The sequence below is a fragment of the Serinus canaria genome, chromosome 5 (genome assembly GCF_022539315.1).
Source record: "Serinus canaria isolate serCan28SL12 chromosome 5, serCan2020, whole genome shotgun sequence".
Taxonomy (NCBI): Eukaryota; Metazoa; Chordata; class Aves; order Passeriformes; family Fringillidae; genus Serinus; species Serinus canaria.
The window spans coordinates 40,228,872-40,242,647 of record NC_066319.1 but is presented as its reverse complement, the minus strand read 5'-3'; the positions used below and the strand labels follow the sequence as shown (position 1 = coordinate 40,242,647).

Here is a 13,776-nt window from a genome sequence, read left to right as displayed (position 1 = left end):
GTGATGTTGCTGGTTAGGGACTGAAATGGGGTCCTGGGCTGTGGGCAGGGTGAGGGGAGACCCAAGTGAGGGTACTGGAGCCCTGGCACTCAGGACTGAAACCCTGGGAACTGTTTAAAAACAGCATCAGAAATTCCATTTTTTTGGTGTGGGTTCACCAAATGGCTGAGGCTGGATCTGGACACCATGAACATGTTCCCACTCTTCCTTTAGCCTCAGTGAGCATGGTCTGAGTTAGTTATGTATAATTAAATCTTTTATGCACCAGTTTTGTGTGACTTCATTGTCAATCCAAAATGAATAGGGCCTTTTCTTAGTGATTTCCTATTGTAAATAAAATGTGCTCCTGGCACTTTTTCTACTGGAAAGTAGAAAGCGCCTGCGTAGCACCAAGCAGTATCATACAGAGGTGCTCAAAATTAGTAAGAGACATAATTTGGGTCAGGAAAGAAATGTATCTGTGTGCAGTGCATACATTTAAAATAGAGGCTAAGGAGACCCGCTGGGCTACGTTAACATGACTGCATTGCTTTGGGTACTAGGGTTGACTTGGACCTCCCTTAATGGCACCATATGATGGACACCCCACAGACACTTCAGTTTATATTTCTAGCTGCCTGCATCTCTCTGGTAATTTAAAGTGCTTCTGATGCAGAAGAAAGATCCCCTACTGAGTCACCCCTTTCTCCTTCATGCTTTTACAGCTCTGGTCCCATGAGAAGACACCAGGGGCTGACAGAGGTTCTTTTGCAGTGGCACCCCAGTGAATCACAGCTAAGGAAACAGCCAGGAATTCTGTGTATGACATCTGGAGAGCTTCCAAAGAGGTAGCTCTAACTATATGCAGCCCAGACCATGCACATATCTGTAAGGTTTCCACTATCTTCTGCCCAAGGTGCCATGTATGTGAAATTGTTCAGAATTGCTCCTGTTTTGATGAGAGAAGGCCTAACCAGTTGCAAACTAATAATAGGCAAAATTTAACTGTCAGCATTAAAATATATATGTACACATAAAAAAAAATAACTGCTAGTAAAAGAATGTAAAAAATGGATCATGTCAGTAAAATATTTTGGCATTTCATTGGTATAAATACTCAGACTCCCTAAACACTTTCAATGCATAATCCAGATTTATTGCCTTTTCGTGATGGCTGAAGTGGTAGATTCTTTAAAGCTTGCAATGACTGACCATAAGCATCAATTGTACAAATCCAGAGTTACAATTTTATGGTCTGTGTGAACACTTCTCACCATGTGCTTTAGAGATTTACTGAGGTCCTCAATGTTTGAGATGTTTTTGTGAAGAAAATTAAAATATCAGTTTAAAATGTGAAAATGACCAATAAATTCTCATTGGTTTTTGGACGTCAAAGGAAAAAAAAAATCTGTTGGTTTGCTTCTAATAAAAAAAGCCCTCCCTCAAAGGAAAATAATTTTTCATCTTCTCTCCTATCTTTATAGTTGATTCAACCTGATGAGGGTTACCAGGCCAAGAACTTTAAACATGGGGGATGAAAAATATCAAAGCTTCATGCAGCCAGGAAAATGCAAGTAGTGACAGGACAAACTTCCCCTGTGTGCTTTTCCCCAGCGAACATGTTGGTGCTTTCATTCATGCAGTTCTCAGCTTCCTAGACTACTGCATAAAGTTGGCTGGTAATTGGATGGAAACCCTCTACCTCAATTCAAGAGAACATAACAGCTCTCACAGAGCATAACAGTCATCACCTTTCAGTACCAAGAAGACCCGAACTGGTGACTTACACAAAAACCACATCTATATCCTTCTAGTGCAAGGAACCATATTTCAGACTTGACTCAGCTCACCACCTCCCACCCTCATAGCCTCAGATTCATGCTGAGACTGACTGCAGAATGATGAAAATAGCAAGACAAGGCATTTCATGTTCTATTTCTGATCTGTAAAGAAAAGCAAAGAATGAGAAATGTCAGGAGTAAAGCCAGCCTTAGGAGATAACCTCTTTCCAGACAAAAGAGATTTGAAAGCACAACCATCTTTATTTTAATGCCTTTCTGAATAAAACCTCTGAATCTCTTGATGCACAGGCCACCACTAATGTGATCAAATCATACTCACACTGTCTGTGGGTTTCTAAAGTACCTATCACTGCCACAGCTAGGTGACAGATTACAAGAATTAGAAGAGACATCGCTGCAGTTCCATTTATACCATATTTTCTGTCCCCCCTAAGGCATTTTAAGATGGATTCTCTGCTCTCTGCTAAATTTGCTTTGCACTGGTTATAGAGCATAGAGAGAACTCAAACAGGCAGGAGATTCCCACAGGAAAACTCCCTCAGTACGAGAGGTCTGTGCCAGTTGTATAGCTGTGTCTTCTCCGCTGCCTGTCCGTCTACTCTCAGCAGGACCAGGATGAAACAAAATGCTATATTACAACAGATCTTTCTCTGGTATAAGGTCCATTATCTTGTTTGCACTGGTGATGTAAACTGGGGTATGTGATTTATTGTTATAGCTTCCAGTTGGATAAGACAGCTAAGATTTGGACATCTGCCTCTCCAGCATGCATTAGTCAAGGGTCAAGGTCTCTCATATTCTGTTTTGCAGGAAAGCAATGGGGAAAGACACCCACTGTCGGTTTGGAAGTGACTTCACAGAAAAGGATTACTGCATGCAGACCATGTATTGGTCTCAGCCTGAGGTCAGGCTGAGCTGTTACTTCACTGGAGAACATGACAAGATGTTCTCATGGCTAAAGGTTTTCTGGCTCAGGAGATCTTTTTGCCTCTGAGGATGGTAAAACAAAATTTAAGGGCTTCCCTACCTCAACTGCTCACAGGAAAACCAATCATTATTTTTTTCTTCTTTTCTCTTGCCTAGGTTTTCACACAAACGAATCACAGATACTTTTTCCTGCCTGTTGTTCGTAATCTCCTCCTGTCCCCATAAACATCTGTAAACCAAGCCAGCCAGGCTACTCATTGGAGAGGGGTTAGTTTCAGTTTTCAGTCTTACCTGAATTTACAATCTGCCTGCTATGCTTTATAGAATCATCATGGAATCATAGAATTGGTTTGGCTTGGAAGACACCTTAAAAATAATCTAATTCCAACCCCCCTTTATTAACTAATAAATTTATTAATTTATTTTACTTTTCACTGCTATGGGCAGCGAAGCTTTCCACTAGACCAGGTTGTTCCAGCCTGTCCTTGAACTCTGCCAGGGATTGGGCATCCACATCTTCTCTGGGCACCCTGTTCCCTTGCCTCACTACTCTCTTTGTAAAATGTTTCTTCCTTATAGGCAATCCAAACCTACCCTCTTGCACTTTAAAACTGTTGCTGCTTGTCCTGTCACTACATTACTTTGTAAAAAGTCCCCCTGTATTCCTCTTGGAATACAGGTACTGGAAGGCAGTATGAAGGTGCAGTCGAAATTTCTCTTATTAGTCTTCTGTTTTTTCCCACCTTGCTCCTACTGGGCCCTGCAGCTGGTTAGCAAGAACTCATCCTGTACTTACTGCAGCCCAAAATACGTCAGGACATTCCTTCTGGGTTTCCCAAGTCCAGCTCCTTTTCTTGCATAGCCAGCCACTTTGTACAGTCAGCTGAGGAAATGTGTTTAGCTGCTTCTTAAAACCAGTTTGGACTTTTGGCCTTACTAAACCCTTTAATGGGCCTTCACAGAGCATCAATGTGTTCAGCATTAGAAACTTGACAATCCCTAGCCTAAATGTATGCATGGCTACTTCATACCCATTTGTTCTTGTGCCAGCATTGTCCTTTATCTTTAAATAGCTTTATTCTCCTCCCCATGTGTTCATCCCCTGAAGTATTTATTTATAGATTGCAATTATATACCCCTTCACTAGGCTAAGCAAGCCAGGCTCCTTAGTTAATTAAGATCTGGTGAATGATGCAAAGACAAGCATCATGGATGCCCAAAATCTGCCTCGGTCAGGGCTACATTAAGATTGTCAGGAGCCAAAAAGGATACACCTAATTTTTACCAGAGTTGGTTCTAGCTGCCCTCCTACTTAATGGCAAGTTTCTTAGTTCAAACTGTGATCAAGTCTTCACTAGCCAGTCCTCCATTTTATCTTTAAGGTAAGGCAGATGTGAGCTACCTTTGATGCACCCTGTTCCATCCTTCTTGACATGTCCAAGTGGCTGAGTAATCCACACTACTTTAATCACATTGGGGGTTACTTTTAAAGTAGAATTAAGAAGTGAAAAATAAATGAACCTCAGTTGCTGGCTTGTTCTAAACATGTCCAGACAAACACAGGAAATGTGTGAGAGGCAACAGTACTGCATCAGCTCTGGGAGATGGGCTAGAGGAGTTAAAAGGGCTTTTCCATCTCTATACTGCAGGACTGTTGTAATTCGTCATTTCTATAGCCCCATAAATTATGTGGCACTTTGCAAGCACAGAGGCAGTTCTTGCTTCCCTGAAGTAGCATGACTCTCAGGACAGGGTGCCTGGCTTGTGCTCTTCTCCAGAAAGGCTTCCACTGTGAATACCATGCCTACAGGACTATGTGACAATACTGCCCCATTGTCCCATCAGGAGTGGGAGTAAAAAAGCAGGGGAAGGCAGAGAGCTTTTTTCCTAACTCCCCCGTATCACAGCTGGATTTCTCATCTCTCCATGGCCTGTTTTAGCATTGCCCGGATGGAGAATAGGCTTCTTGGGGCTTTGATGCAGTCTGGCTGTCCTCCAGCAATATCCACAGTACTCCCTCCCCTCCCATATGCTCTCCATTAACATCCTCCTGTCTGCTGAATAAGGAAAGAATAACTCTCCCAGCCCCAGCCAGAGCCCCTGAGCCAGGGGAGTTCATCAGTCAGACTGGTTTCTCCTGAACCCAGAATAGGCCTCGTTAATGGGCCAGGAGGGGATTTTTTTTTTTGCCTTTCAGCTTGTGGCTGCCCTGAGCCAGAAGTAGAGTCAAGTTACTGTGTCCGGGAATCTCAGCTATTCCAAGAGTAGGAGCAAGTGAGCTGCTGACTCAGGAGGTTTCCTAGTGTTTTCAAGCAGAGCTCAGTCCTGTCAAAGCAAACTGAGCTGTTGGCCTTGCCTTCTTCTAGCCCCAGGACAAGCATTAACAAAAGTCACAGTTGACTGGAACAGGCTGGGGAATTGATCTGGAGCAGGGCTGTGGATCATACTTTTTCCTGGCATGAACACAGGTCCTTTCAAAGACTCAAATTAGTCCTTTACCCTTTTTTACTCCTCTCCTTGAGGGCTATTTAGTATAGTATCCACAAGCTATGAGGCAGTTTAGCTTTATTTGCATCATTTTCTAAAAGATAAGATAAAATCAGAGGGAGAAACAGACTTACGAGCCCAAATGTTTCACTGCAAATCAGTGTTACAGGGTCAAGAATCCCTGCCACCCTGAGCCATGCTGTCACCCAGGGACCTTGCTTCTATGTTATGCAAGGATGCAGGAGGATTCCTCCTGTGTGGCTAAATTGTCCTTTGGTCTTCCCAGAGCCTGGAATGGAGTCACAGGCTGTGTCTGGAACAAGCAATTAGAAGTCATGCTGAGTTCAGGTTTCAAGTCTGCCTACGTGCTCTTATCTCTTCTAAAGGAACCAGTTTCTAGAGGTTAGCAGAGAAGACAAGTCTGCTACAGCAGTCCCCTACATTAACCCCTCATGAAGCTATGCACACTCCTTTGCACAAACTGAAGCAATTGAAGAGCATATGCTCCCAAGTTTGCACCCCTCCATCTCCCAGCACTTTTACGACTCCAGCCAGCCTCTCATAACCTGTCCCCTCTCAACCCCTGCAAAGTTCTGTCAGCAGAGAGTCTCACTGTTTTCTTTGAGGTCATGTTAGTCTTTACTTCACTGCCTCTGACTGTGGGCTGCATTTTCTTACTGTCCTCTTCCCTTCTTCAAACTCACTTCACCAATGAAAAACCAGCCTAGTATGTAAAAGGCAGTTGGGTGGAAGCTGGTATTTATAAAACAGAAGGTTTCTTCTGCCTGCAGCTGTTGGCACGTCTATCCCAGACACATGCCCTAAGACTAGGATCTGATATAGGGACAAAGAAAGATAAGAGCTTCTCTTACTTGCCTTCAGTCTTGAGGATACAAAGGTCCCCAGTTTGAACAGCTAAGGAGCTCTTGGCTTGTGGCCTAAATGCCACCTGTTTCTGCAGTACAACCAGATGGGTAGGATGCCTCTCTTAGCTAGTATCTGACAGAGATTTCCCCATGTAAGGAAAATTTTCAGCCATGTTTTTGAAGGACTTACTATCCTTTTAGAGGTGCCCAACTACCCAACAGTGACAATCTGCAGACTAAGGCTCTGGCCCACTTACCTTTGGCATGCTGTTTGTTTTAGGGCAGGAGCTCTGGCAGAGGTTCACAGATGGTGCCTGGGACTTGTGATGGGTACAGGGAAGCAGCCAGGGAGGAAGAGCATGCTCCAGGACATTTTATTTACTAGAAAAATGACAAGTACTGATTGTTCTCCATAATTTAACACACCATTTGGATTAGGATAGGATTCCTATCTACAGAATTTGTCCATTGAACAATGACCAAAAGAAATCTCGGTGTATTCCTCCAAAATCGTTGCATCAGAGGGGTCTGCATCGTTTAATGTCAACTAACCACGGTATGATCAGGCATGTGGGACTGGAATACAGTAAAAATGAACTGCAGAAAGCAATATCTGTAAGAACAGATTTCATTTCACCTGCTTGCTACGTATGAGACAGTGATCCCTGTAAAAAAAGGCAGGACAAACCTGCTCTGATAAATATGACCAGACGAAATAACTTATTTCATAGTCTGTCATCTAGTTCAGTGAGTCACATGTGGTATCTCTAGAAAGTTGGTAACACCCTAGAAATCTGTAACTTAATACATATTTAACTGAGGTCTTGTCTCATATTTAATAACAACTCCAACTGGGCTTGCATAACAATCTAGAGAAGGGTGGAGACTGCCAACATAGGCTTGATAGAGCACTAATAACCCTTTAGTATCCATGATGCCTAAGAAAAAATCAGCAGAGCATTTGTGTTTGTAGCTAAGGCTTATTTGCAAAGTGATAGAAATGTGATTACCAAGACTCTCAGCTACAGTAGTATTGCTAAAAAGCTGTAATCCGGGCTGAGAGCAAAGGATGGGCACAGAGTGGGGGTAGGGATACCCTGATCATGATGGCTTCCATGTGAGGGCAACATTCAGAAGAAGTTGTGAGCTCCAAATGACCAGTTCATAGACAAAGACTGTCTTGAAGGTTTCAGGATAAACACAGCTAAGCTATGAGGATGCTTTATCTTCTCAGAGAGAGAGAGAGAGAGAACCCAAATGCTGCAGTGTTTCAGGCAGCCAGAACAGCATTTGCTGCATAATGTGAAGTATTTAAGCACACATGGGCTTCATGGTGTTTCCTGCCAATCTGCAAAGAACAAGTGTGGTGTCTTGTAGTGCCAGGAGCTGGACTAAGGAGAGGAGTTCCCCAGTGGGCATAACCTAATTGTTGTCCTACCTGGGCCATATGGCTGAAAAGCTATGGGGAAACCCTGAAACGTCACACTGTCCCTTTCAATAAAATAAATGTATCTGCCCCTTCTCTGTCTTCTAGAAAGTACTGTACCTTCTTTTCTGGCCATACACCTGAGGAAAAATAAAAATACTCTCCAAGTTCCCCAACTGGCCTCAGCTCTGCAGACCAGGGGGCTGTGACAGAGTAGTTCAGCGTGTAAGGACTGTATCCTGTGGACCTGGAGTGCCCTTCCCTCTGGATGGCTTCTCCCCCATGTACAGAGATGACTCCTGGTGAGGCACTCATCCAGCTGCTTCAGGTGATGCACATGTGCCCACTTGAGTCTCCTCTGGAAAATCACATGCCTTCTTAAGGGTTGTTCACACCCATCCATAAACATACACATGTAAACAGCATGATAGCACATTAACACAGTTATGACCTATGATAATGGCAGTGAAACATGAAAGCTTCTTTCCTCATCCTTGTTTTTCTGGTTTGAAAGACCAGGGTGTAACTCCCTGAGTGGAGGAAAGAGGGCTAGGTGCTTCTGTCAGTTTAGCAGCCCTGCTCCAGCAGCGGCAAGGCACCTGCACTGCAACTGCTTGTATGCAACTCTAGAGCTTCAGGTCACTTCTGACTCGAGGAGGCATTTATTGTCACTGGTAATTGTTACTTCCTTACACGAAGCAAACAAAAATACCTGCTGCACCAGCACAATCACCTGCTGTGGTTTACCCAGGGGGAAAGGGGTGGGCAGTATGGCCCAGCTGATGCAAGAGAGTGCTCTGTGCTACTCCATGCTGCTCTGTGCCTTTTGGGTGCTTAGGGACATGCAAAATGTTTCACACAGTACCTTAGCCAGTTTTCCTCTGTCGTATGTGTACACCCCACACTAATCACAGGTACTCTCTGAGGTAAATTGAAGTGCTTATAGGTATGTGACTTGAAGGGACATACATGTGTCCCTTCCCTCCCAGGCCAGCTGGGAGGGTGGATGGAAGGGGCTGGGTAGTGAGGGGGAATAACGCACTGAAGATGACGGGATCCAGTGCCCCAAGCGTTTTGCAAATGGCTTCCTTTCGTCTGAGCACAATGAGTTTGTGAAGCGAAAGGAGACAAATGCCGTTTGCAGAAGAGCAGGGATTTTTTTTTTTTTTTTCTCCTTATTGCAGGCAGGACCAGCTGCGTTCCAAACCCGTGACTGCAGCAGCCATGACCCCTCCGAAAGGAAATCTGAGCCCGCGAGCAGTTGTGCCTGGGGAGGGCCGGGCTCTCACGTTTCTCTGTTTTGTTTTGGAGACTCGGATAAGTAGTGGGCTTGCTTTTTCCCTTCGTTTCTTTTCTTACTTTCTTTTTTTTTTTTTTTCCTCTGAATGTATTTCCACAGCCTCAAGGAAGGAATTTTAAAAAGAAAAAAGAAAAGGAAAAGAAAAAAAAAGAAAAAAAAAGAGAGAGAGAAAAAAAAAGGTTCTGGCATGGGAACAAGTATGTTTCAAATTACAGAAAGGATGTGAAAGGTTCAAGAATTTGAGCCGTGACTCCGCCTGTGTCTGTCTCCACCCCCCGCCTCCCACCCCCATCCCCCCAGAGGGTAGCTCGCATTGTGGCTCCTCCGCTGCGCCGCACAATGCGGTGGGAGCGGGTGTATCCCGCTGGGCGGTGCGGGACCAGGCACAGGCTGCCCTTGGCGGCGCAGCGCCCGCGCCTCCCGCACCCTGCCCGCCTCGCCGGCTGCTGCCTGCCTGCTTTCCCGAAGCTTTCAACCTCCCTTTTCCCAGCTCGCAGTTTTGAGCTCGGGTTTTTTGTCTCCTAGCGTGTGCATGTGTGCGTGTGGTTTAGCTACATCCCAGGAATGTGCCGAGGTCCCACTTCTGAGGGCGCAGCGCCCTCTGCTCGCTGGGGAGGGTGGAAAAGCAGGCAAAGGTGCAGCTCTAGGGCGGAGAAGCAAGTTTCCTGCTGCTGCCAAGGCGAAGGCACTTGCCCGCTGGAGCCTGTGCACGGACACGTCCGTGCCCCCGCGGTGACTCGAGGGAGGGCCGGTCGCGGCGCTCAGCGCTCTGCAACGCCTTCGATTCGAACTGCGCTCGCTGTTTGAGTTCTCAGCCACCGTACCCTGTGTAGCTGGCTCCCACTGCAGATCCACAAAAAGATAGGCTGGGGAGAAACCACTGGTAAAGAGAAAGGTTGAAATGGCTTGCAGGGGAAAATCATGGTTAGATCTAGTCTCAGGCCCTTATGGAGGATCATATCCTGAAGACCTTCTCCGTTATACGACCCCTACTTTATCCTGTGTCTCCAGACGGAAACACAGACCACCAAGGAATGCACATACTGTGTTTCCTAAAAGGGGGATCCTGTGAATAAGGTTACATGGCAGAACATTATTTTCTTGTCCTCCTGTGAGGTGATCGGGTATCCCCTTCCCATAAGGCCATGAAAGCTGGCATATTTGTCCCTTGAGAGTTCACAGCTAATTGCATGTCAGTGAGGTAAGTAAGGTCTTCATGAAACGTCTGGAAGAGAAAGGGCTACCAGAACAATCTGTCAGGTCTGTAGCATGTGTCTGGCTGCCGTTTCAGCAGCCTACAAGAAAGAGGGTGGCAAGGCATGAACTCTGGCTTGATTGAATTTTCTGTTGTGCCAAGTTCAGAAGGAAATCTTTTTGGTTTGGCTTTCTGGATTAAGAAACTATGGAAGAGCATCAGTATTGTTGACCTATAAGGACTGACCCTCTTAAGAGGAACAACTATAGCATAAATCTTCAGGAGCTGAAATGTCTATTTATGATCTTGACCTTTACCAGTGTCTTGTAAAAACCATTAGCACCAGTCAATTAACTTGAATCTGCTGCTTCATGCTGAAAAAATTAAATTTTGTCCTTGCAAATTTTCACTCCATAATTTCTTCATATTCTGTGACTTTGCTGTAACGGATTCAGGTGCAGGGCCTGAAGCATCTTAGTTGCACTGACCAGTACCTTGTGCATGACATGCTCCCAGTCCTGTGATGCTTGATTTAGTGCATGGCTGCAAGACACCTTTTTGCATAGGGCGCATGTCCGCTGATACACACTGAACACTCCCTATGTGGATGGGAAGCTACTGGAACAAAGAACTATTGATCTAAGTTTAAAGGAGGAAGACTAGGATCAGTGTACCCGCTTCGGCAGCCTGTGAGTTTTCTCCTTTGCAACTAAAAGCCAAAAACCCGTAGGCCAGTTCAGCTAGACAGATCAAAGGTCTTCACTGTGAACAAGCTGAGATAGTTTGTCATAAAAGATTAGTCTTTATACTTACTCTGAGATTTCCAAAGATTCTAATTAGTGATGTTGTCCTAAGCATTGTGATGGTGCCTAGAAAATTAGTCTGAATTGGATCTCTTTCTGCTGGATGGGATTCATTACAAAAAGATTGTTTTCCTTGCAAGATACCCAAAGGTTCATCTAAACTAGCTAACACATTAAATACCCTGGTGTGGATGTTGTGTTTTCAAAACATATTACTTAAACAGTGTTATTTTCTTTCTAATATTGAAGAGCTCTGACAATGTCACTTGGCTGTGTCACTCTCAGAAGCTATGGAAGATATGTAGTGTTTAGCCAGCTTTTTACACTGTCTAATTTTGTGCTGGCAGGCTGAATTCCTGAGGTATGTTAGATGAGTCTCAAAGCTGCCTTAATTTATGCTAGCCAAACCATTTCCTTCTGCGCCATTTCACAGGTGCAGGATCAGCAGAGCAATTCATGTTCCATTCCCTGACTGCCCCTGTTCAGTGTCTTACCAGAATTTATCCCTGAATTCCCAGCAAGGGGACAAATGCTGCCACCAAGCTTAAAAAAGCTTTATTGATCTGAGAATGCTCAGAGATCTGCATGATACAAACTGCAGCTACATCCCTCTACCACACTGCTTGCATGTGACCAAAATCTCCACTCTCAATTTTAGTTGCATCAGGCCACATAGTAGGACAGAAGGTTACATCTAGTTCCTTCCCAGAGGTTCAATCTCTTGATTTTGTGTTAGGCAAAATAAATAATTTTTATTTATCAAGCCCTTCTGGAATGAAAATATGGTCTCCAACTCTTCAGCTGAAAGAAACCATCCAATCTCCCTGCAGGTTTTTCCTGGTCTTAAGGTACAATCTAGCTGCCACATTGTTGTTACTCTGGAGTTTAAGTGGACACTCAGATAAATAAAAGTGACACCTGCCCCAGGCCAGTTCCCATCTCTATTTGATTATGTTGTTTTCTTACAGAAGATTTTTGATGGCTGTAGCTAATCTAGAAACTTAAGTGTGATAATTGAACAAATCAGTTTAGTTGGGCATCTGATTCTGTGCAAACCTAAGTGGAATAGTAATGCGTGACTAATACACAACAGCATTTTGCATAAAATAAAGATCCATGTGCAACATATGCAAGCCCAAGATACTGTGGGAAGAAAACACCAAAGATATTGAACAGGATGTATGCGCTACTCCTGTACTCCAGAGTTCACCCTTTTCCTAAACAACAAACTGTCCTGTAAGGACAGTGAAGCAGGACCTTCACTCTCTGACATCAGGTACCATGAGATCCCATTGTTCTCTCTTCCTTGTTTTCCACTCTGGAAACATGTGAGAAACTTCTTGCTCCTGATCCAGCTTAAATGACCTTAGATCATCTGCCTGCTGATAAGCCAGAAGGCTCATTTCAAAGGAAAATCTGGGATGCTGCAAATCTTGTTTTCTGTTACGTAACAATAATTGTGTGTCATACAAAAAAACCCCTCAAAAACCAAAAAACACTCTCTCTTTTTTTTTTTTTTTTGGTGCAAATATAAAATCATTAGCTGTTCACAACTCTCTGGCCTTAATTCTGACTCTGCATATGTTGGTATTTCATTTTATGCCTCTTAGGCTGAAAAAAAAATATTAAGAAAAGGATTTCTTGGGACTGAGGGGAAGAGAGAGGCACAGATATTTTTCACTGACATAGCCAGGGAATGGTGAACAGTTGGTCAACAGACTTGGAGCTACTGAAGAACATCCTAGGACATGACCTGTTTTATACAACAGCCCCAGAAATGCAGAGTATCTACACTCAGGTCTGTGGATCAGCTCAAGTAACTTCAGTGGGTCCAAGAGGTACTAAGACTGTCCTGCAGCAGTGACACATCACACATGTGGGCCAACAAGCAATGGGAGAGTTGTCACACTGCTATGTCAGGTATCTTCAGTCCCTCAAGCACAGCTTGAAAAAGAGAGGGCATTAGGGTGACCCAGTTGTGGCCTTCCATTACCTGAAGGGAACCTACTGGGAAGAGACATTTTGTAAGATTATGTAGTGATGGGACAAGGGGGAATGATGTCAAACAGAGAGAGAATAGGTTCAGATTAGAAATCAGTAAAAAATTCTTTGCCGTGAGTGTGGTGAGACACTGGAATAGGTTGCCCAGAGCAGTTGTGCATGCCCCATCCATGGAAGTGTTTAAGGCCAGGCTGAATGCAGCTCTAAGCAAGGTGATCTAGTGGAAGATGTGCCTGTCAACGACTTAAGATTGGAAGTAGATGATGTTTCAGCTCGTTTCCAACCCCGGCCATTCCATGATTCCATGAGAACAGGATCCGGGCGACGCCTCCGTGCCGCGCTGTGCCGGACCCAGTCGGGCGGCAGGGCCGGGGCTTTGCTGACACCTGGCGGCCGGCGCGGGCACTGCACAGCCCCGGGCCCGTCCCGCCCAGCGCGGTGGCCCCGGGGCCTGCTGGGGCTGAGGGCTCGGATAGCCCCGGGACAGGCACCGACCGCTCCCGCCCTTCCCGAGCCCCAGCGCAGGGTCCTGTGTTGGTGTACACTCCTGTGTTCACTAGGGGTGGGATAGCATTAATTTTCTTCCAAGGGGCTGTTCTTTGGATTTGTGCTGGATGCAGTGTTGATAATAGAGAGATGGTTTTGTTATTGCTGGGCAGGGCTTGCACAGAGCCAAGGCCTTTTCTGTTTTCTGTACTGCTAAGCTGGTGAGGAAGTTGGGGACAGATAACACCAACTGATCAAAGGGATATTCCACACCGTGTGACATCATGCTCAGTATAGAAAGTGGGGGGAAGCAAGAGGAGGGGAGGGGTGTTTGGAGTGTTGGTGTTTGTCTTCCCAAGTCACTGTTACAGGTGATGGGGCTCTGCTCTCCTGGAGATGGCTCAACACCTGCCTGCCATGGGAAGCAGTGAATCTATTCCTTGCTTTGCTTTGCTTACATGTGTAGCTTTTGTTTTCCCTATTAAACTGCCAAGCTTTCTAGCT

At 44.9% G+C, this 13,776-nt stretch overlaps 1 protein-coding gene across 3 annotated transcripts in view; it reads left to right on the top strand.

Annotated features, from left to right (window-relative positions):
• Positions 1-13,776, top strand: part of ANGEL1 (angel homolog 1) — a 70,263-nt gene that overhangs the window by 24,830 nt on the left and 31,657 nt on the right. For 2 of the 3 annotated variants that reach the window (XM_050975832.1, XM_050975833.1), the window contains exon 3: positions 8,672-8,984. The exons of the other annotated variant lie outside the window; for it this stretch is intronic. The gene's annotated coding sequence lies outside the window, so the exon portion shown is untranslated. The remainder of the gene's footprint in view (positions 1-8,671; positions 8,985-13,776) is intronic. 3 annotated transcript variants of the gene reach the window in all.